Here is a 22,866-nt window from a genome sequence, read left to right as displayed (position 1 = left end):
CACCATCAACACATTCAGAACACCACGAGTGTGAGTAGCCACACCCAGCCAGCCCTCCCTCACTTCGCCAACTTTGCCCCTCCCATCATACAGTTATTCACACCAATGTTTCATGTTCATTTATGTATATTTACAACATATGTACTCACTATACACTGTCACACACTATATACATTTACCATCAACACATTCAGAACATCGCGTAGCAGCTGCCTCGTATGGGCCAATAGCAGCTGCCTCGTATGGGCCAATAGCAGCTGCCTCCTATGGGCCAATAGCAGCTGCCTCCTATGGGCCAATAGCAGCTGCCTCCTATGGGTCAATAGCAGCTGCCTCCTATGGGCCAATAGCAGCTGCCTCCTATGGGTCAATAGCAGCTGCCTCGTATGGGCCAACAGCAGCTGCCTCGTATGGGATAATAGCAGCTGCCTCGTATGGGTCAATAGCAGCTGCCTCGTATGGGCCAATAGCAGCTGCCTCGTATGGGCCAATAGCAGCTGCCTCCTATGGTCCAATAGCAGCTGCCTCGTATAAGCCAATAGCAGCTGCCTCCTATGGGCCAATAGCAGCTGCCTCCTATGGGCCAATAGCAGCTGCCTCCTATGGGCCAATAGCAGCTGCCTCCTATGGGCCAATCCTGTTCACTAATTTCTGTAAATGAATAATAGACCACAAGTTTATTTTGAAAAGGAACCTAAGAAGTCGTTTGAAGATTCCTAGATGGACGAAATAATGCTGGGGTGCTGTTTGAGTGCTGTGAACATCGTGAACAGCATTGAATCACTGATATTTGAACACTGTACCCAGTCATTATCCCACTCAGGCTCTTCTTTAATACTATCTCGGCTAAATAATACAGGTTATATATATATTTTGACATTATTAGGCGATGCTGTGGTCACACGCTGAACAGCAGAGCTGTGCACTCATGCTGCGAGCGCCAGCCTTGGTTGCTCACTCACTACTGAGGCTCTGACACCCGGCAATGTGGACCATGATTTTTTTTAAAGATGGCGTCTGTTTACAAGAGCCCTGAGGAAACTGATGTGAACCCCATGTATCCGCGGGAGTTTTGAATGGAACATGAAAAATAAAAACACCTGGAGGCGCGTTGCGCACCCGAAGCCTGGGCCTGCAGGCGCGTTGCGCAGTTAAAGGGTTAAGGGTTAAGTTGCACAACATATCATATAATGGGTTGAGTGACTTGCTATAAATTGCGCTTACCATCATATGATGTATTGGAGTACTACGCAAGATTTAAACGGACCGCAGATACACAGGGTTCACCTCGCCTTCATCCGGGCTCTTGTAAACAGACGCCATTTTTTTTAAATCGTGGGCCAAATTCCTGGGTGTGAGGGGCCATAGTATTCTGTGAGCCACCAAGCCTGACCCACACAGCATGAGCTTACAGCACTGCTGTTCAGCTTGTGACCACAGCATCCCCTAAAAATGCCATAATATACATGTTCATGCTATTATTTAGCGATGATATTATTACAGAAGACCCCCCTGACTGTGATAAAAATGACCAGGAATCTGATAATAGCAAGATTGTTGTGATAACTAGCACTGTAGTGGGAGGAGTAATCTTGGTGGGGAGGGTAGTAGCATTGTCTGCTGACTTTGTCAGCAGACACCTTTTACTGTTTGGACTCGCTATACTAGCTTAGTTGTGCGCTATGGTAAACAAAACATGCAGATACTTATATATAACGTCTATATATAAAAGCAACAACAGTATGGTGGGAGGAGAATGGTGGCAAGTCAGGTGAGGTGAGGGAGGGAGGGGCAGCCAGTGGCGGGCTACCACTCGCTGCTACTGCCACTCAGCATACCAACTTAGTGGTTCGTTATGGTGAACACAAATGTAGATACTTATTTTTTAACGTGTATATACAGTGTAATAACAGCAAAAGGAGTGTGGGGGGAGAAGCCATTTTGGTGATGGGTGTGGCAACATCTGCATGATTTGTCATGTTGGTAGGGGTGGCCACTCCTGACAGCTGGGGCGGAGCAGACCGCCTCCGACGCTTGATCTGTCAATGCCTCTTCTTTATGCCAGACTTTCCCTGTCCTATTGAGGCCAAAATATGCCACTTACGATTTTTTTATTATTATTTTTCCTGTGATCAGGGAACACAAATTAACAGGTTTAAAAGAAAACAAATTTAGATTTCTTTTTTTTATGCACCTGTGGGGTGACAAAGGCCAAGTAACCCAAAGCAGCTTGGAGGGGGGGGGGGGGGGGGGGGGTAAGCAAATCCACACATCCCCCGTTTTGGTGAACCAGAATTCATCGAACTGCGTGAGTAAATCCGGCCTGAAAAGTGCGAGTCGTAACCGAGGTTTGACGAATCGGGGGGCCACTGAATATAACATTCAATTCCCGTTCTTTCTGTCTTTTAAAGTTTTGTTACAGTGACCACAAATTAGTTTGTTTATGACCATTTTGCCTTGTATGCTGTTTATCTGTACACTTGGAATGGGGCTAGCCCACAATTGCCAGTGTGCTGTATTTTGCACGAATGCCAAGCTCTTGTACTTACCTAATCTTGCAATTGTGTAGTATTACAACATTCCATATGCAAGACCAATTTGTCTGTTCTCTTTTATCTCAAGCACTACCTAACTGCTGGTTCCAGGGGTATACTGTAGATATGATGGCAGCCTGGTGGTTAGTGGTGGCTTCACTTCCTGGGTGATCCCTGGGTCACTGTCACCACAAGTGTGTAGGTGCCAGTTTCATATCTAACCACTGCACTGCACCACCCAACACGGGGTATGACCATGCACTACCTGACATGTAGGCGATGTTAAGATATCGTAAGATTAAAAATGCGTGTGGGGCAGGTTGGGTATGAAATGGACGCTCGAGACCTCCAATGCAGCCATCTTGCAAAAAAATTCCCAGCATATCACAGCTCCGCAGGTAGGCTCAGTTCTGAGTGAGCAACCATGGGTAGCGCATGTGCCCCCTGGCTCCCAATCCCCTATCGGACATGGTGTCGAAAGATCGCTCTCTGAAAGTGAAATTTAGACCTATTTGTTTGAAGAAAATAAGGGTAGTGATATTGATGAAACAAGGCACGATAAAGACCTAACACAAGTGTCTGATACAAGTGATACAGCATGGAAGAGGAGGATACAGCGAGCGTATCCAGTACAGGGCGAGTGCCAGGTGTGTTACGACCTCCTAAGTCATTACCCGTGCCATTATCACCATCTGTGTCATCTCCCATATTTTATGAAAGTACAGTGGCACCTCGATTAACGAGTTTAATCCGTTCTGGCACCGAGCTCGTTATGTGGAAAACTCATCTTAAGAAACAAATTTTCCCATTTAAGATAAAGGAAATAAATTTAATCTGTTCCACTCCCAAAAACATCCATATTTGTATGACATTTTATAATGTAAATATAATACTGCACATGTAATTATAAATGTTTTGTTGTACTGTTTTCATGTTTACTTTTCCTTATGAAGAGTCGTTGCTGGCTTGAGGGAGACGATGGGGAGGTAGGAAGGAGGAGAGGGGTTATGGTGTGGAAGGAGAATCCACCTCTGAGTTAGGCGGGCTCTCTCTTCTTGGGAATTTCACCCCCACTGGGACCGGGTTGTGGTTCACTATCACTGGCTCTTCTTTTCTCTACTTTTGCAAAGAACATGTCTATTGACAATTGCTTTTGTCTTTGTTTTAGGATGTTCCTAAAACGAGACAGCAAATTGTCATTAAACATGTTCACACACCGGGTTGTCACTGCTTTATCAGGGTGATGCTTTTCCAAGAATGTGGTCACCTTTTCAAACATTCCCAACACTTCCCTGATCTCGCTGGAAGAGGCAGCATCCTCCCTTACCTCCTCCTCCCCTTACTAATAATGTAAATTGTTGATGAGGACCTGCCATACTCCCTTGTGACATCAGTCACACAGACACCACGCTCATGCTTTGCTATAATTTCCTTCTTCAAATCCACAGTAATTGTGTCTTTCTTCCTCTTGACAACATTATCTCTAGCAAGCAGCTTCTTTGGCGACATCGTGCATTACAAATTGTAGTCACAAAACTACAAAAAACAAAAAAAAACAAAGAAAAGCACAAATAAATGCAGAGGGATGCTTGTCGTGCGCGATACAACAACACTGGTGTCGGAGGCATCCGAGAATTTGCGAGAACCCGCGAGACGCTAGGAAGCACCATGTGGTTTTGCTCGTTAATAGAGGTGAAGCTCGTCAATAGACAAATTTGCTGCGAGTGGCTCGCTCGTTACTCGAAATGCTCGTAAATAGAGCCGCTCGTTAATCGAGGTGCCACTGTAATACTATAGATGAATCATATTTCTGGGTTTAGTGATGCTACATATGATACATGTAGCATGGATGAACTGAGTGTTAGTGGCTTCCATGGTAGTGTTACTAGGTCAGTGGTGGTGGTGCCAGTACAAGGAGAATGGGTGAATTCGTGTGAGAGGACTGTGACAATTTTGTACCACACAAACCACAATTTGATGATGATGATGTTGATGGTGCACCCACTTTTCCATATATAGGTGAAGATATGAGTAAAACAGAATATTTTATGGCTTATTTTGATGAGCAATTCATGCAATATCTTGTTGACAAAACCAACAGGTATGCATTGCATCTTACTGCAGGTGGCTTATTACCTGCTTCACCTACTCTCAACTATTTTCTTAGGTTGAATCTTACCATTGACTTCCTTGAGACCCATGCCATGATATATAATAATTATTTTTATCTCCCAAAAACAAAAAACAAAAACAATTTAATTCTTTACAAGCCTGATCGTTACTAAGCGGGCACTCCATCGACACACAAAGTCGACCGAGGCAAAGGTCGTAAGTCGAGTCACATTTTGACAAAATTGGGGTTGTAACTCGAAAAAATTCATAAGTAGGGGCAGTCGTAAGTCGAGGTGACATTGTAGTAATGTATGTAAATAGTGTGTGTGAGTGTACATAGTGTAAATAAATTGAATATTGAACAAGTAATATTGTGACAATGAACATTTTTGGTGGACACATTAGTGACATGTGTATCACAGTTCCTTAGAACATTATGAACATTCTACTGTGGACATACTGATATGATAAATATGATATGATTAGATATAACATATGATATAAAGTAATTAGAAAGCAGTGAAAATGCATTGAAAAAATGGATGAAAATATACTTGTGGCAACTTGCAAGTCTTTAACCATCGTGCTGCGCCGAGTTTATTGTGAAATTCACCATGCGCATGAAATAAAGTGTTCCCAAAAAAATATTTTTTCTTTGTAAAATGATAAATTCCCTTCCCTGAACATGTCTATGTAAAAATAAATACCAAATTCCACTTACTTTGGCTGTGGGCACCTTTGGACAAGGTGCACTGTGACGTCATCAGGGCCTGGTCGCCCGTGCGTGACTCGCCCAAACACGGTTGCGCGGGCCATTCAAGCACCGGGTGTTGCCACATATATATTTTCAATTATTTGTTTTATGTATTTCCAATGCGGTTTTATTTGTTCTATGTATTTCCAATGCGGTTTTATTTGTTATTTTATCATATATGATGCATATTTGTGTCCTTTACAATACAGTATGTATACAGTAGAACGCTCATAATGTTCCACGGTACTGTGATACATGTGTCAGTAATGTGTCCACAATAAATGTTTATTGTCGCAATATTACTTGTTAAAAATTCACTAAAATTACAATATGTAGACCAGACCACACACTAGAAATTGAAGGGACGACGACGTTTCGGTCCGTCCTGGACCATTCTCAAGTCGATACGGACCGAAACGTCGTCGTCCCTTCAATTTCTAGTGTGTGGTCTGGTCAACATACTTCAGCCACGTTATTGTGACTCATCGCCTGCTTACAATATGTACAGTTTCACACACTATTTACACAGTAACACACTGTATTACACACTCAGTACTTCGGAAGTGAGTAATAATCAACGAAGTAGTCCATGATACATAGCGCGACTTTGCTCTCGTTGCACCAGGTATAGATAGATTTTCACATCCTGTTTCTTCGTTCTGTGTGCTTCCAAATAACTCACTCACGTACACCCTTGGCATTAGTACCTGTAGGTGGTATGTAGCCAAGCTTGTAAAACCTAAGGTAGTCTTGAAAAGATTACAGGAAAAGATCAATTTGTGAGGTAGTCGTGAAAAGATCGCTTTGTAAGGTCCCACACAGGAAAAGATTCAGCCAGCCTCAAAGAGTGTCCATCAGTCTGGAAGAGATTCAGCCAGCCTCAAAGAGTGTCCGTCAGTCAAGAAGAGATTCGGCTATTCTTCAAAATATCTATGAAAAACAACACCATGGGAAGCCGATAACACTGTTCGTCTATGCTACTTGTATCAGATGCATCATCACTGAACACAGAAAACAATTCATCTATGTATCATTTAAATAAATTGGAGATAGCATAAGTGGGCCAGGGTGGCGCTCAGAGCTACAATTGGATACGCTCCCTGTATTGTCCTCATAGTTGCTGTATCACTTTCATCCAACCTTTGTGTTAGGTCCTTATTGCGCCAAGCTTCACCAATATTATGACCCTTATGTTTTTCAAACAATAAGGTTTGAATTTCACCGACAGCGCGATATTTCAACACTGCCTCGGACAGCTGTTTGGGAGCCAGAAGTGCGTGTGCCACCCACGGTTGCTCACTCAATACTTACCCAGCCAGCAGCTCTTGGGCATTCTGGGAATTTTTTCCAAGATGGTTGCCTCTCACAGGAGGTCCTAAGAGTCCATTTCGTACACAACCAATCTCACACACATTTAGAATGGGTACGAAAAAATCAAAATAGTTTTCTCAGTTGGCGCAGTTTCCCACCGACCGAGAATACTCGGTTGGCACAGTTAAGTTGTTAATCGCCCGTGTGACCGCCTCCGGGAGGCTCCCCACACAGGCAAACATCTTTCCAGAACATCACGCCCCATTTTTTTTGTCACTACAGCCTAAGTATGAGGTTTTTCAAATTGCTTCTTATATGTACATATTCAGGGAAGGAATTTTAACAATATCCAGAGAACATTTTTTTTGAAGCACTTCAATTTCAATGCACCACCAGACTGTCACAATAAAAGAAGTGCAGGACTGGAGTTAACACCTAAACTGCGCAAAACGTCATACAAAGGGTGACATTGAATTCAGTTTTTAACATTTTCTGAAACTCTCAAGTGTTTTGTGCATAATCTACTAGACAAATGTTCCAACTTTGTCTAAATAAAACCAGTGTAACTTAACCCTTAAACTGCGCAACGCGCCTGCAGGCTCACGTCTGGTTTGCGCAACGCGCCTCCGGGTATTTATATTTTTCACGTTCCATTCAAAACTCCCGCGGCTACATGGGGTTCACATCAGCTTCCTCAGGGCTCTTGTAAACAGACGCCATCTTTAAAAAAAATCGTGGTCCACATTCCCGGGTGTGGGAGCCTCAGTAGTGTGTGAGCAACCAAGGCTGGCGCTCGCAGCATGAGCGCACAGCACTGCTGTTCAGCATGTGACCACAGCATCGCCTAATATATATATATAACTTGTATTATTTAGCTATGATAGTGTTATATTAGAGCCTGAGTGTGATAATGACTGGGTACAATGTTCAAATATCAGTGATTCAATGCTGTTCACGATGTTCACAGCGCTAGCCACAGCACCACAGCATTATTTCGTTCATCTAGGAATCTTCAAATGATTTCTTAGGTTCCTTTTCAAAATAAACGTGTGGTCAATTATTCATTTACAGGAATTAGTGACCAGGATTGTGGTTATAATTAGCGTTGTGCGTAGTATTGTGGAAAGAGGAATTTTGATGAGGGAGGGAGGGCGAGAATTGAGGTAGCCTCATTGTGTGTGTGTGGCTGCCACTCTTGTTTTGCTCACCGTACTAGCTTAGTGGTTCGCTATGGGCAACACATATATATACATGGGTATATATAGTGTGTGTATATAGTGTAAGAACAGCAACAGGAGAATGTTGAGAGGAGCTATTTTGGTGAGGGAGGTGACGTAATCGTAGCGTCGTCTGCTGTGTGATTTTTCATGCAGTGTATGGTGGCCACTGTACTGTTTGGACACAATACCGGCTTACTTGCATAGTTCTGGTAAATAAAACATGTAGATAGGTATATAGAACATGTGTAATAAGAACTATAACAATATGGTGGGAGGAGCAATGTTGGCGAGTAAGATGTTGGAGTGAGGGAGACTGGCTGGGTGTGGCTGCTCTCACTCGAGGTGTTTTGAATGTGTTCATGGCCAAATGCTCGTATTGGCCCATATGAGGCAGCTGCTATTTGCCCATACGAGGCAGCTGCTATTGGCCCATATGGGGCAGCTGCTATTGGCTCATACGGGGCAGCTGCTATTGGCCCATACGAGGCAGCTGATATTGGCCCATACGAGGCAGCTCCTCTCCGCCCATACGAGGCAGCTGCTATTAGCCTATACGAGGCAGCTGCTATTGGCCCATATGCGGCAGCTGCTATTGGCCCATACGAGGCAGCTGTTATTGGCCCATACGGGGCAGCTGCTATTGACCCATACGGGGCAGCTGCTATTGGCCCATACGAGGCAGCTGATATTGGCCCATACGAAGCAGCTGCTACGCGGTGTTCTGAATGTGTTGATGGTGAATGTATATAGTGTGTAAATAGATTGTATATATACACAAATTACCATGATACATAGTAAATATGTGCTGCATATGTGTACACAAGTTTCATGCACGTAACACAGTGTCTTCGGACAGTATGGATGTTGTACTGCGATATTATAATGTACGTGTTCATTATACATTGGATTGGCACATAAAAACAATATAAATGTATTTGGAAAGGTGCGCAAAAAATGAACGAAAATATATTCGCGGCAACTCGCGCGCCCCGCCCCGAGCGCCCCACCGCCCCCGAGCGCTTATGGCATGGGCGCACGGGGAATGATGACGTCACGCCCCAACTTCCAGACCCCATAGCAGCCAAAGTAAGTACAATTTCGACTTTTTTTTTACATACCCATACTGAAGGAAGGGTTTTTGACACTTTAAAAAGAAAAAAAAAAAAAATCCAGAGAATTTATTTCCTGCGCACTGCGGGGGTGTCACATTTGGAGGCAACGCAGTTAAGGGGTTAAAAAACAAGAAAAAAATAATTATAAAATTGAATATTGAAAACTTCAGATTTTGAAATCAGCTGCAAAAATATAAAATATCACCAATTGTTCATTTGGTGTTATTATGCTCTCAGAATAGCATATGGTCTTTATTTTCATATATTTAAAATACAAGTTTTCAGTAGTTTACTGTTAAAAAAAAAATTGTCAATATGGCATTTGAAATACAGTACTGTATGCACAAATTTAGACAACAAAAATGTATAACTCCAAACATTAAGAGTTTATGAAAAATTAATTTTCATAAGCAATTGTAGAACAGACAGCTGTGCACACTACAGAATCCACTCAATTTAACGGCCTCTTTTACACCAATCTGCCGGTAATAACAACCGGTTTGGGAGACTGGTATTTAGAGCCTTATATAACGGTCTGGCGGTTGATATTACCAAAGGTCGGAAATGGGTTTGTCTTGGCATCAGAGGGTCCTAACATGGCAGGCAGGCCGCCTACCCCTTTCATCCCCTCCCTCACCCTCGCTGAACCTCTACCCCCACACCCTCACTTTCTGTCTCCCCCCCCCCCCCCAAGACCCTTCTGGGAAATGGCTCAGTAGACTGCCAGCCAGCCAGAGACAGCCTGGAGAATCTCCATCTAATAAAGCATTCATGAAACAAGTATTTTATAACTTTTTATTATCCTAATAGTATTACTAAATAAAATCTGTAAGCAAAAATATATATGATGTACATCCAGAATTTAATTAAAAAACATCTAGTTAACTGGGTCAAGTACTGTGTTAGGCTTATCAGCGAGCCGGTCCCTTCCCCACCACCGACACCCCCCCTCCCCCCCCATACTTCCCATACACACACACACTGTCTCTGCTTCACCTCAACAGCCATCGCTCCATCCCTCTCTCCCTCTCTTCTTCCCTCCCTCCCTCCTTCCCAGCTCCCTCCCTCCTTCCCAGCTCCCTCCCTCCTTCCCAGCTCCCTCCCTCCTTCCCAGCTCCCTCCCTCCTTCCCAGCTCCCTCCCTCCTTCCCAGCTCCCTCCCTCCTTCCCCGCTCCCTCCCTCCATTCAACCATCCCTCCCTCCCTCCATTCAACCATCCCTCCCTCCCTCCTTCCTCCGTTCTTCCATCCCTCCCTCCCTCCTTCCTTCCTTCCAAACATCTGGTTAACTGGGTCAAGTGTGTTAGGCTTATCAGTGAGCCAGTCCCTTCCCCACCACCGACACCCCCCCTCCCCCCCCATACTTCCCACACACACACGCTCTCTCAGCTTCACCTCAACAACCATAGCTCCATCCCCCTCTCCCTCCCTCCATCAATCCATCCTACCATCCATCTCCATCCTCTCCCTCCCTGCCTACCACCCAGCCTCTGCCTGCCTGCCTCCCTCCCTCCTTGCCTCTCCCTCCGTGCCTACTACCCAACCTCTGCCTGCCTGCCTCCCTCCTTGCCTCTCCCTCCGTGCCTACTACCCAACCTCTGCCTGCCTGCCTCCCTCCCTGCCTACCACCCAGCCTCTGCCTGCCTGCCAACCACCCGGCCTCTGCCTGCCTGCCTGCCTGCCTCCTTCCCTGCCTACCACCCAGCCTCTGCCTGCCTGCCTACCACCCAGCCTCTGCCTGCCTGCCAACCACCCGGCCTCTGCCTGCCTGCCTGCCTGCCTCCTTCCCTGCCTACCACCCAGCCTCTGCCTGCCTGCCTCCCTCCCTCCCAAGCTCTGCCTGCCTCCTTTCCTCCTTGCCTCTCCCTCACTGCCTACCTCCCAGCCTCTCCATCCCTGCCTGCCTACCCATCCACCCACAAGTCAGCCATCACTGACACAACGAATGCATTTGGAGCCGACATGGTGCACGGATGTTCCTTGATTGTGCAGATATGTCCAACAAAGTCACGGAATGAATATTCCAGCCTCATGACAAAACAATGTGCCGTGAATCTGTGACGTCACAGGGTAGAAGGCACTAGCGTGGTGGACCCAGTGGCTGTCTGTATAAAATATATCTTACCTGAATGTTACTTGAAAAATTACTGACACTTAACTTTGGAAATACCAGAGCTCCGGAAATAACGACCATGGAACAGCCCCGTATAGGCCATTAAATCGAGTGGATACTGTATATGTAAAAATGGTGAGAATCGGTCAGAAATTAGATTTTTGGATACTGAAGTTGAAATTCTAGTTATAGATGAAGTTGAAGTTATCAACAATGAATAAGGCAGTTCTAATTCATAAATTTACTTTCTTAATTAAAATTCTTAAATAATTAGTAAATTCATAAATTTACTTTATATTGTAATAAACATTCCTTGGCATTCGTACTCAAATATGTGAAAGTTGTAAGTCAATGTGTGTTGAAATGAAATCAAGGAAAAATAACCCCCAAAAAACAAAATATGGGGATAATTATAATAATTATAATGATTTAGGGGGGATATATTTAAGGTAGGTTATCTTGAGATGATTTCGGGACTTAGCGTCTCAGCGGCCAAGTCCTTGACCAGGCCTTTTTGTTACACACCCTCCAGGAAGCAGCCCATAGCAGCTGTCTAACTCCCAGGTACCTATATACTGCTAGGTAACAGGGGTATCAGGGTGAAAGAAACATTTTGCCCATTTCTCTCCGCCTCCACCGGGGATCGAACCCAGGACCTCAGGACTACAAATCCTAAGCGCTGTCCACCCAGCTGTCAGGCGGGTATACAATGGGGCCTCGACTTACAATGCTAATTCGTTCCCAGAGACGGATCATAAGTCCAAATATCGTAAGTCGAAGCGATTTTTCCCATAAGAAATAAAGGGAATTGAATTAATCCGTTCCCCACCCTCCAAAATATTAACATACAAATACATTTTATACTGAATACAATGTTATTTTCTAGCTACAATAAAGTACCAAAGTGTCTCTTACCTTTATGGAGGGCTATTGATGGCATATGGAAGATGGTGATGAGGGGGGAGAAAGAGAGTTGTTCCTGTTTGGAAGGGGAGTCCCCTTCCATTATCACATTTTGACCTGGACAAAATAAGTATATGGAGCACCACTTGGCAAATGGAATTTAATGTTAATAAATGCCATGTCATGGAATGTGGAATAGGAGAACATAGACCCCACACAACCTATATATTATGTGAGAAATCTTTAAAGAATTCTGATAAAGAGATCTAGGGGTGGTTCTAGATAGAAAACTATCACCTGAGGACCACATAAAGAATATTGTACGAGGAGCCTATGCCACGCTTTCTAACTTCAGAATTGCTTTTAAATACATGGATGGCGATATACTAAAGAAATTGTTCACAACTTTTGTTAGGCCAAAGCTAGAATATGCAGCGGTTGTGTGGTGCTCATATCTTAAGAAGCACATCAACAAACTGGAAAAGGTGCAAAGACATGCTACTAAGTGGCTCCCAGAACTGAAGGGCAAGAGCTACGAGGAGAGGTTAGAAGCATTAAATATGCCAAAACTAGAAGACAGAAGAAAAAGAGGTGATATGATCATTACGTACAAAATAGTAACAGGAATTGATAAAATCAATAGGGAAGATTTCCTGAGACCTGGAACTTCAAGAACAAGAGGTCATAGATATAAACTAGCTAAACACAGATGCCGAAGAAATATAAGAAAATTCACTTTCGCAAACAGAGTGGTAGACGGTTGGAACAACTTAGGTGAGAAGGTGGTGGAGGCCAAGACTGTCAGTAGTTTCAAAGCGTTATATGACAAAGAGTGCTGGGAAGATGGGACACCACGAGCATAGCTCTCATCCTGTAACTACACTTAGGTAATTACATCAGGCAGTGATGTTTTCTCTGGGGTACTCTCTCTCCTACGTTTTGCCTGAATACCACTAGGACCTGGTTGTGGTTCAGTGCTTGTTTGTCTCGCTACAAATTTGTCAAGAGACATTTGTTTTTCCCTTCATTTTAACATGTGTCTGTAATGATGCATCACAGTGTCATTGAATAGGTTAAGGCAACGACCTACTGCAGCTTGATTTGGGCGAGTTGTTTCAGCAAAGGTTTGCAATTCTTCCCATGCTGCACACATTTTCTTAATTGTTGAGGAAGAGACATTCTGTACTCTTGTTTCTGCTCTATGGTCATCCTTACATGGGTTTTCATATGTTGAGCCTTACCACTGACCTTACCTGGGACCTAAAAAAAAAAAAAATCCCCCCAAAAAAATTTGGGAGGGGGGGGGACATTGTTGAAAGTAGCTGATAATAACATTGGGCAATGTATTTATATGATATACAATGGTACCTCGGAATGCGAGTGTCCCTGTATGCGAGTTTTTCAGAATACGAGCAGGATTTCCTCGAAAAATATGTCTCGGAACGCGAGGGTTACCTCGGGACACGAGTTTGTTGATACGTGTACAGGCCGACCCAGCGCGTGGTGGTTCGGCGATCGTCGCCCCTCCACCCCTCAGTTTACCATTGTCTCGCGCCCAGTGACTACCCCACATCAATTCTTCTCGCGGATTTTCAATGTTTTGTTGGATTTTTGGTGATTTGACTATACAATTTGTTATTATATATCTCACCATGGGTCCCAAGAAAGCCAGTGGTAAGGATAAAGGCCAGAAAGCCCATGTGAGGATGACAATAGAGGAGAAACAAGAGATCATTCGGAAGCATGAGAACGGTACACGTGTTGTTGAACTTTGTAGACAGTACAACAAAGCCACATCAACAATATGCACTATACTTAAGAAGAAAAATGAGATTATGAGTGCTAAAGTGGCAAAAGGAGTCAGAACAATAACGAAACAAAGACCACAAATACTTGAAGAAGTGGAAAAGTTGTTATTAATTTGGATACACGACAAGGAGTTAAGGGGTGACAGTGTTTCGGAGGCCATTATTTGTGAGAAAGCCAGGGTTTGGACAGATTTGTGGTGAGGAAATCGAGCAGTGAGCCTCAACCAGGACCTAGTGGCACTCAGATAAAACGTCCCAGGGAGAGCACACCAGAAAGGTCTTTACTGCCCGATGTGATAATGGAAGGGGACTCCCCTTCCAAACAGTAACTCCTCTCCTCCTTCCCCCTCCTCACCATCTTCCATACGCCTACAGCATTCAACAGCAAGGTATGTAATAACTTGAACATAGTTTTGTAGGTATATTTAGATGAATTAGGTATAAAAATTTAGTTTGATGTGGGGTTTTTGGGGTAGTCAGGAACGGATTAATTCATTTCCCTTTATTTCTTATGGGGAAATTAGCTTCGGAATACGAGTTTTCGGAATACGAGGCGTCTCCAGGAACCAATTAAACTCTTAAACTGAGGTATGCCTGTATAACAAAATAGGGCTTAATAACATACCTACTCAATATAATAATTACTTTAATGTTCCAAATGTAAAAAATCACCACAAATGTGGAATTTCTTATAGGCGTGATCGTTACTAAGCGGGCAGCTGTAGTAAACTGAGGCAGGTCGGCCACGTGACTGGGAACCATGCGCTCGGTCGACCCGAACGTGTACCAACAAATATCGGAAGTCAACGACACCATCAGATGTCGAGTCACATTTTTCGATGAAATTTACATCGTAACTTGAAATTATCGTAAGTAGGGGCAATCGTATGTCGAGGTGCCACTGTACTTTATAAAAGTAAAAATGCCCTAATCTGGTTCATTATCATCAAAACAACCTAAAGAAACAAGGATAATAATAGAGTTTGAAATCTGTGAAAAAGTCTGTCAAAAAATATTCAGTCCCAAGTTCTGAGAGTTGTGACTGATTTATTTGTTGACCAATTTAATTCTGTCTTCACATAGTTAGGTATGGGTATGCACTCTCCAGGATGTATAGGTTACCAAAAAATGAAATAATAAACAAAGGAAAAAACTAAAAATCTAAAAAAAAAAAAAAATCCCCTAAAAAAAAATTTGAGGGGGGGGGACATTGTTGAGAGTAGCTGATAATAACATTGGGCAATGTATTTATATGATATATAACAAAATAGAGCCTAATAACATACCTACTCAATATTATTTGTGTTATTATGTATTACTCACCAATGCTATAAAAGCACAAATAATTTGACAAAAAAAAAAAAAAATAGGTAAAGTAAATTAAACGGTTGTCCACAGTTACATTTTAGCATAATTTGAGGATTATTGCAAAATATGATATATAGCAAACTATATGTATAACATGATATAAGATGACAGCAATGATTACAATGGTAAAGTTGTTTGGCATAAGTACATATTTGGGGAAATTGAGTAGCACTAAATACAATGTGAGTCAAGCACTAGGAAGGAAACTATGAAGATGAAATTAGGTACTTACTGGTTTTATTTTTGAATAAGGAAAAAGTGTGACAGATTTTCAATTCATTAGGGAGCGAGTTCCATAAACCAGGTCCCATTATTTGCATTGTATTTACACAGATTAACACTTTAGTCCGGGCATGACGCTGGATTGCGTCATCCGTTTACTGTCGGTAATCTCGGGGATGACGCAATGCTGCATCGTCCACTAAAATAATTGCCAAAAATCAGGTTTTTATCCGATTTTTGGGGGACTGTTTGGTAACTGTCAACAAGCTGAATGCAATCTGTGACTACAATACAAACATGAAAGGTGTTGATCACTTTGACCAAATGATCAAATATTATCACTTCATAAGAAAAACTCACAAATGGACAAAGAAAATGACCTTCTATTTTGTGCATATTGGCTATGCTTATGTGATGTACTACTACACAAAAAATACTAAACTATAATACTAAATATACTAAAATACTAAATACTAAACATTTGTGGGCAGGAATTGGGTGTGTAGCTGGAAGGCGTCTGGGCGCTCACTCCCGGCTAACGCGTGGCCCGTCTACAACTCTTCGGCGGGTGGAGCGTGACCAGGTTTTTTATTTTATATGCTAATGTTCCTCTAGAGAATTCTATTGCGAACCCATTGATACCAAAATGAAAGACCTAGGACGAAAATTGAGGTGACCAGAGTGAAAAGAGTGAACACATTTTATAGCTTTTGCACGCTACTGGGTAACTCGTTCGCACTTTCTCTGTTTGCTGAGGGTAATTAGCCGGGCTTTTGGAGTTTATATGCATTTAGTGCTGTAGAGAATTCTATTGCGAACACAATGATACCAAATTTAATCTCGTAGGACGAGAATTGAGGTGACAAAGTTGAAGAGAGTATACACTTTTCAGAATTAACGCGCGCTCCCGTGAAACGCTGGGACCCAAATCGCACAGTTGAGGGGTGGCGCGCGGGGTACGCCAAAGTGTTAAGTTTGACTCGGGATATTAAAGAGATATTTATTTCTGGTGTGGTGCTCATGTGTTCTATTTCATCTGTCCAAGAATAGTTTTAGAACAGGGTTTGCACTTAAGAACAGGGTTTTGTAAAGGTAATTGACACAAGAGAATGTGTGGAGTGAGGTTATGTTTGGTATGTTTAGGGATTTAACCCTTAACATGCTTGGGGTTTAATATCCTGTCATCCCCACAGGCGCACGTCATTTTGAAAAAAACAAAAAAATTATTTTTTCTTCCTAATCTGTTAATTTGTGTTCACTGATCACGGGAAAAATAATAAAAAAATCGTAAGTGGCATATATTGCCCGCTATAGGGCGGAGTAGTCTGGCAAACTATAGGCGCTGACTCAGCATGCGTCCCAGGCGGTCTGTTGCTCGCCAGCTGTCAGGCCAGAGTTGCCACAAAGAGATAATTACCTAATTATTTCAATGTCTCTGATTTTTCATAGTTTTCTTGCTGTAATATTATTCAATAGTGTGTAGTTTGATATATTTATATAATAAAATGAGTGAATCATTGCTGTACTCAAAAATATGGTGTGCATATTGTTCATTCAATTATGTTCATCAATCAGTGAACAAATACTTTGTCGGTTATTACACTATAAGCACAGGTTATATATAAGTATCTGCATGTTTTGTTCACTATAACGAACCTCGTAGCCTGGTGGATAGCGCGCAGGACTCGTAATTCTGTGGCGCGGGTTCGATTTCCGCACGAGGCAGAAACAAATGGGCAAAAGTTTCTTTCACCCTGAATGCCCCTGTTACCTAGCAGTAAATAGGTACCTGGGAATTAGTCAGCTGTCACGGGCTGCTTCCTGGGGGTGGAGGCCTGGTCGAGGACCGGGCCGCGGGGACACTAAAGCCCCGAAATCATCTCAAGATAACCTCAAGAACCACTAAGTTTCTGCCCGAAACGCTGCGCGTGCTAGTGGCTTTACAAGACTGTAATTACCATAATTGTATCCTCACATTCCTTATGTACATTCTTGTATATGCATAAATAAATAAATAAATAAATAAATAAATAAATAAATAAATAAATAAATAAATAACTAAGTAGCTATTATGAGTCAAAAAGTAATGAGGAGTGACCGCCGTGTACCAGCCAGTCACTCCCGCCATCCCTCCAGTCATCTGACTCACCCACATTCTCCTCCCACAATACTGTTTTTTCTATAATTCACTATATACAGACGTTATATATATAAGTATCTACATGTTTTGTTCACCATAACTGTACATCTAAGCTTGTATGGTGAGTAAAGGCACAGAAGACGTAGGACCTCACACAGTCAGCTGATGGCTGCTGCCCTCAAGGCCAGACGCACTAATATTTCTCCTCCAACAATAGTGTGTGTGGTGTTATTACGCTATAAACACACATTATATATAAATATCTACCCGTTTTATTCACCATACTTGTACAAATAAACTGGTATGGTGCCCAAAGACCATCGTGGTAACCAGTAAACAACACCGTCGTCTGCACTGTGGCGTCGTGCAGACGACGCCACCCCCTCACCAAAATGGCGGCTCCAAACCTTCTCTTGCTGTTTATACCCTCTATACACACGTTATATATAAGTATCTACATTTGTGTTCACCATAGCGAACCACTAAGCTGGTATGCTGAGTGCAGTCAATAAAAGGTGGCCACACACAGTCAGAAGACATCACCACCATCCTCCCTCCCACAGCATTACTCCTCCCTCCATGGCGCACAGCACTAAATATCACCACAATCCTGCTATTATCAGAACCCTGGTCAGTTTTATCAGTCGGGGTCTTCTGTAATAATATCATCGCTACATAATAGCATGAACAAGTATATTTTGGCATTTTTAGGCGATGCTGTGGTCACATGCTGAACAGCAGTGCTGTTAGCTCATGCTGCATGCGTCAGGCTTGGTTGCTCACTCAATACTGAGGCCAATAACACCCGGCCAATAACACGATTTTTTTTTTAAATGGCATCTGTTTACAAGAGCCCTGATGAAGGTGTGGTGAACCCTGTGTATCCGCGGGCTGTTTAAATCTTGCGTAGTACTCCAACACATCATATGACGTGATGCGCAGTTGACTGGAACAACGTCCAACACGTCATATGACGTGATGCGCACTTTAAGGGTTAAACAAGGGGGCTGAGTGTTGCCTAAGAGTCGAGTTTGTTATTGTTCTGATAGCAAACTTTTGCTGGGTGATGATGGGCTTGAGGTAGTTTGCAGAGGTTGAACCCCCCATGCACAGATACCATATGTAAGATAAGGATAGGTTAGTGCATAGTATAGTGAGAGAGCAGAGCAGAGTTCATAACACAATATTTGATTTTAGAGAGTATACCAAATGTTTTTTGAGACTATCTTGGTTGTGTTGTATGTGGGTGCTGAAGTCGAGTCTCTTGTCCAAGTATAGGCCAAGGAACTCCCCATCATTTTTGTTGCTGATGTTAATATTGTCTATCTGAAGCGGAATTGCATTTGTTGATTTGCTTCCAAATAAGATGTAGGTCTTTTCTATGTTTAGTGTGAGTTTGTTGGTTGACATCCTTAAGTGAACTTTTTTTAGTTAATTGTTTACAACATTATTTAGTGTGTGTGGGTTGGGGTCTGAGTTGATGAGGGGCAGTATCGTTAGCAAATAATATAGGTGTAAGAATGTTATGAGACATCAGGCAGATCATTGATATATATAATAGGAGAGGTCCTAGGATGCTGCCCTGTGGTACCCCTACGGTTAATGGTAGAGTAGGAGAGATTATATCATTGATGGCTACATATTGGTGTCTGTCACTAAAATAGGATCAGATATAGTTCAGGGTATGGCCTCGAATTCCATAATAGTGGAGTTAAAGTAAGAGGTAGTAATAGTTAATAGTATCAAAGGCCTTTCTCGGGTCAATCAAGATGCCAATTGGAAACTCATTTTTGTCCAGGGCTGAGTAGATTAAGTCAAGCAAACTAATAATTGCATCATTGGTACTCTTTTGGGAGCGGAAGCCAAATGAACAGGGACTTAGTATGTTGAATTTTACAAGATAGTAGTAGAGCTGTTTGTAAATATTTTTTTCAAAAAATTTTGATAATATAGATAGATTTGATATTGGTCTAATTGTTTATGTATGCCAGATTGCCTTCTTTATGATCTGGTATTACTCTAACTTTTTTAAGGATATCAGGGAGGGTATGACATTCCAGAGATTTGTTGAACAGCAAAGCTATGGGTAGCGCAGGGGCATGAGAGACTCTTGTATACCATGGATGGTATTTCACTAATGTTCCCAGCTTTGGTTTTTGTAAGTAGATGATGGACACAACATCTATAGGGCTGACTGGTGAATGGAGAAGAGTGTTTGGGTAGTTACCTGAAAGATATGCGATACATCCTAGTATAACAATACATATGGTTTTAATAAACAAAACAAGCTTTGATAAATCATAGTCTCTTGTCTAAAATGACCATACCTAGACTCGACCAGGATACAAGATACACAAGACAATTTACCAATGGATTTTGAAACCTATAATTAACCTAACCTAGTTCAACCTAACCTAACTTAGCTCCACCCAACCTAACCTAGCTTAACCCAACCTAACCTAGCTTAACCCAACCTAAACTAACCCAAACCAACGATGCCCAATGCAATCTAACTTCAGCTTGATGAGGTTCTGGGAGTTCTTCCACTCCCCAAGCCCGGCCAAGGGTCCGTCTAATTACCGCAAGCTACCACAAGCTACACAAACATCACAAAGCTTCCTGGCAATACGTTAGTAATGAATGAATAAATATGATATGATAGGTTAGGCATGCCTGGCCTGACCTGACCTGACCGGACCTGACCTAACCTAACCGACACTTGGATCGTCGACTTGATTTGGCATCACCAGCTCTTTATTTTCGTCTAATTTCTTTATAAAAAGATACTTTTGCAGATTAAAATTATGTTTTTAGCGTGTTGTACATTCAGCACCAACATTAAAATGAGTAAATATATCATATTTATTCATTACTAACGTATTGCCTGGAAGCTTAGTGAAGCTTGTGGTACCTTGCGGTAATTAGACAGACCGCCGGCCAGAGACCAGACTTGACTTGTGAGAGTTTGGTCCACTAGGCTGTTGCTTGGAGTGGCCCTCAGGCAGACATACCCACCACAGCCCGGTTGAATGCACCCTAGCATAACAATATTCTGTATATAGTTTTAAAAACAGAAAACGAGCTTCGACGAATCTTCTCATGTGCGAAACGTCCACTCCTACCCTACAGCAACGTCGCCCATTACCACAGTGCGGTCTGTCTAATTACCACAAGCTACCACAAACTACACAAACTTCAGAAAGCTTCCTGGCAATCCGTTAGTAATGAATAAATATGATATATTTACTCATTATAATGTTGGTGCTGAATGTACAACACGAAAAAACATAATTTTAATCTGAAAAAGTATCTTTTTATAAAGAAATTAGACGAAAATAAAAAGCTGGTGACGCCAAATCAAGTCGACGATCCAAGCTTCGGTTAGGTTAGGTTAGGTTAGGTTAGGTTAGGTTAGGTTAGGTGTGGTTAAGTTAGGTTAGGTTAGGTTAGGATAGGTTAGGATAGGTCAGCCTAACTTAATATATCATATTTATTCATTACTAACGTATTGCCAGGAAGCTTTCTGAAGTTTGTGTAGTTTGTGGTAGCTTGTGGTAATTAGACGGACCCCCACAGTGGCACTGGTACCCAACACCAACATCTCTCTCACCATCACAAAGTGAAACACAGCTCCCTAAACAAACACTGTGTAGCAAGATACTGAAATATAAACAAAGCATAATTAGGTGGTTAAACAACGCTGGAAATGACCATCAACAACACACCCCGAGGGACGCCGCCATATTTTCTGCTACAATTACAGCGTCTACTAATAATAACTTATTACACTGTCATTCCAACTTACCTTAAATGTCCATCTTTCCATCGCTAATCATCATATTAATGAGGGGAACTGGTCAGAATACGAGAGCAACAACCAGCCAGCTGCTGTTGTTGTGGGAAGTTCAGGGTTGCCAGATCCAAGTTGTTGAATGTAGCGAGCTGACGGTCTAAAAGTAGCGAGTTTGTAGGTAAAGTAGCCTAAAATTTTGTTTAGCGATTGATATTGTTTTCAGAGTAATGTATTTTAATACATAGAGAAACACTACATGACTTAATGGTTGTATTAATATTATCACTACACGTGTAATATAAAATGTGTTGATAGGATAACTTAGCAATATTTGCTGCATGAAGCATAATGAGCATAATTACTTTCAGCGCAGCTGGAAGTGCAGTTGTTGTGACAGAGAGAGATGGTTCCTTCTCCCATGAATAATAATAATAATAATAATAATAATAATTTTTATTTAGGCAAAGGTACATACATAAAGAGATTTTACAAAGTTTGTTGGCTTTATAGATAGAGCTAGTACATACAATGCCTAAAGCCACTATTACGCAAAGCGTTTCGGGCAGGAAAAAACACTACTGACTAAAGCTTAAAACTAATGGGTAAAAAGAAAAAAATGCGTTGAGTACAAATAAAAATAGAGGTAAAAGAGGGGGGAACATTGTTGAAAAAACAGCACAAATACAATTACAAATTATTACAGAAAATTACATTAAAACAGCGTTGATTTGAAAAACAAAAAAAAACAAAAAACATACATGGGTTGACAATAGAGGGGTAAGGTAGGTTACAGGGAATTTATTAGGTATAGCTTCGTTTTTAACTTAAACTGGTTGAGAGAGGTACTGTCTTTAACATGGTTGGGAAGGTCATTCCACATTCTGGGTCCCTTGATTTGTAGAGCATTTCTGGTTTGATTAAGTCGTACTCTAGGAATATCAAAACTGTATTTATTTCTGGTGTGGTGCTCATGGGTTCTGTTACAACCTTCTATGAAGCTTTTGAGATCAGGATTGGCATTACAGTTTAGCGTTTTATATATGTATAATACACATGAGAGAATGTGCAGTGACTTAATGTCTAACATATTCAGGGATTTGAGTAGGGGTACCGGAATGTGGAGCGCGTCTAAGTAACTGGGCCTCCACTCTTCAAACAGAATTGGTTGCCATAATCCTTGCACTCGAGCGCGTATATATGAATCCAAAGTTGACACGCTAATTGTAAGTGACTCCTTGTCATCCTTGACTGCCCTCAGCTCCCTAAGGCATAACTGTGACGTGCTTATCTCTGAAGCTAGACACAGATATAGTGAAATAATCAATGATGGAGTCAGAGTTTGTCTCCTGTGGATTCCTTTCCATATTGGTCTCCGAATGCATGATAGAACAAAATGAGTTCCCTGTTGGGTTATTTGTGGACCTGCGTAAAGCTTTCGATACTGTCAACCACCAAAACCTTCTTCTTAAATTACATC

General features: G+C 42.1%; 1 long non-coding RNA gene across 1 annotated transcript in view; it reads right to left on the bottom strand.

Annotated features, from left to right (window-relative positions):
- LOC123771428 (uncharacterized) overlaps positions 1-21,708 on the bottom strand; it is a 112,326-nt gene extending 90,618 nt beyond the window's left edge. Inside the window, exon 1 of the long non-coding RNA XR_006774479.2 lies at positions 21,402-21,708. This is a non-coding gene — a long non-coding RNA (uncharacterized lncRNA). The remainder of the gene's footprint in view (positions 1-21,401) is intronic.
- Between the last annotated feature and the right edge of the window lie 1,158 nt (positions 21,709-22,866).

The sequence above is a fragment of the Procambarus clarkii genome, chromosome 76 (assembly GCF_040958095.1).
Source record: "Procambarus clarkii isolate CNS0578487 chromosome 76, FALCON_Pclarkii_2.0, whole genome shotgun sequence".
NCBI lineage: Eukaryota > Metazoa > Arthropoda > Malacostraca > Decapoda > Cambaridae > Procambarus > Procambarus clarkii.
Note: the sequence above shows the minus strand (reverse complement) of the source record. Positions and strands in the feature narration are given on the sequence as shown.